Raw genomic sequence first — 2,763 nt, 5'->3', positions numbered from 1 at the left:
TAATCCCCTCCCAATACCTTCTGAATACTTCCAAGTTGTCTTTGAATCAAAATTATATATCCAGTTGGAGATTTTTCACAATGTATGTATGTATGTATGCATGTATGTATGAACAATTTTTACATCTGAACTCTGATGCAAAACTTGTGTACGGAGTTCAGTGGAAGTGTGCATGTGGCAAGTGCCCACAGGAATCCGGACGTAAATTAATGTCCGGTGTCCTGAAGCAATAATCGCTCATGTCTATATGTATGCATGTATGCTATGCCAGTGCCTATTTTATAGATTCAATTTTTTTTTTTTTTAATTCTTTTGTTCAATTGTTTTCTTTTCAATCTTTACAGTCTAAGGAAGTTGGGGGAATAGCTGTAGCAGCTGTGCTCTTCTGCAACATCATTGCTGCTGGGTAACCAAACTATTCTTGATCTAATCAATTAATATAACTTAGATGAAATCATCTCTCTAAAACTCATGATTTATTTATTTATTTATTTTTTTTTGGTGGGTGCCAAAATAGAAAAAGCACAGGTGCTTCGATGAACCCAGCAAGGAGCTTAGCTCCAGCCATCATTGCCAACAATTTCAACAAAATTTGGATTTATTTGATATCACCTGTGATTGGGACAATGACTGGATCAACAATATATAACTTCTTAAGTATTTCCAAAAGTATTGAAGACAAGAAGATGCTGATGGGGGCAATTCCAGATGCAGATAACAACGTCGCTGCCATGGAGACTTTTCCCCATTCAGGTATAGAATTAATTTACCTCACATTTTCATTATTTTAAGACATATTATATAAGAAATAGGATTACAAATTTTCCTTGTAACTTGTAGGAAGCTCTGTGGACATTCCGTGATTTCCTTGGGATCTCTCTGCTTCCGAGCACAAGATTGAAGATTTTATTTGCTTGTCATTAGAGATGATGATGTTCACACATTTTTTACAAGAGGATTCTTTGGTTCATTAAGTTGTATTTTAGTAGATTCAATGTAATGATGATTTATAAAGACAAAGAGAAGGTAGGGTCAAGATGTCCATAGCTTATATGATTATCTGAATGAAATCATTGATTTTGATGTTTACAAACCCCACACACACACACGTTTGTGAAGGCTTTGAGTGAAAACTTTGGATGGAGTTTAAAATTTGAGTGATTAAAATAATTTATCTAATAATTTGGGAGGTTGTTATGTAAAATCTAATTTTTAAAAATGGCTTAAAATCATTGCATCGTGTGTCAAATAGCTTCTAGATATTCAAAATATATGATTAGAGAATGTCCAATATAATGATTAAGCTTTGCTAGATCATTTAGGATGACAACATCATTGGGCTCTTGTGCTTGAAAAAAGGCTGTATTTGTAATTGTTAGACAAAGAATGAGGCAGTACACTAAATTAGAAATTAGCTTTTTTTTAGTCTTGACACTTCAAGGAATGAAGAGAGCCTAACATTTTTTTTCCATTACAATCTCTACTCCCAGCTCTTTCGAAGAGAATCTCAGAAGAAGTGTGTTATATGATATCAGAAAATGTCTCTCATAGGATTTTATTGAGTCATTGAATGATGGAGAGGGAGCCATCAATATCTACATCTTTAAAAGAGTTTTGTAATGACCGATGAAGTGTTTCTCCCTTCGGTTGGCAAAGATAAAGCGGTGTAGAAAGCCGACCCAACTTGGCAGGGAAGGAAGCATCGCAGTTGAGGATGATCACCAGAGAAAGTGACGAAAGTGCTAACAAAATAAATAGTTTTGCAATATTAAATTCTAAGATTTGAAATATTTAAATGTATGACCAAAAATATCCGACATTAGTAGAAAGTTGCAGAGGTAAAGTTTGATAAAATAAAATTAAAAAGATAAATAAATAGTACAGATATTAAATACTAGTATTTATGCATGACAAAGCTGTAGAGGTACAAGGCTGTCAAAAGACGGGGTCGGGCCAAAAAGGCTAAAATATCCCGTGCTAAACCTTTTAATGCAATGATAATATTATAATTTACTTTTAATTCTCCTATCATCTATAAATTATTTAAATAAAATAAAATAGGGCTTTTCAAGAGTGTTTTCCTCACTCTTTTTTTTTCCATTCACAAGCACTTTCTTGATAGTAATCGAGCAGATTCAGATTTAGTAATATAATAATGCTTCTATAATATATACTATGTAAGAACCCCTTGTGTTTTTAAAATCTGGGCACTATTTGTTGAATTTAGCGTAATTTTGTGTAAATCATCGCTTTGTTTCTAATTTTCCAAAAATTATAATTTTCGGACTCTACGTCCGGAGTCTAATGAATCATTTTCACGTGAAACTGACAGAAAAAAAACTTTTTTTCTTGTGATCCGACCCGATAACACAAGGAAATATTCCTCCCGTGTTATTCCACGTTATTCAGGTGTTATTGTGGTGATATTGATGTGTTATTGTGTTATTATAACACCAGAAATATTATCAAAACACAATAATACATGAATACTATCACAATAACACTTGAATAACAGAAGACACGAGAGAAATATTCTTTTGTGCTAAACTAATTTTTTTAAAAATTTTCTGTCATGATTTTATTGGGCTCGAGACTTATCTCTAAGTCCTGAGTCCAATATTTGTTCCTAATTTTCTTATATATAACGAGGAAAAAGTACTCCCAAAATACTCGCAAAGCAAGCAAAGTGTGGAGTGTCCTGATGTAATATTCTCAATAACTAGGCACGAAAGCTGGGTGATGCCGCGCCCCCACCAAAATGAA

This window comes from Phalaenopsis equestris, unplaced genomic scaffold (genome assembly GCF_001263595.1).
Source record: "Phalaenopsis equestris unplaced genomic scaffold, ASM126359v1 Scaffold000094, whole genome shotgun sequence".
In the NCBI taxonomy this organism is placed as follows: domain Eukaryota; kingdom Viridiplantae; phylum Streptophyta; class Magnoliopsida; order Asparagales; family Orchidaceae; genus Phalaenopsis; species Phalaenopsis equestris.
This window is presented reverse-complemented; position numbering follows the sequence as displayed.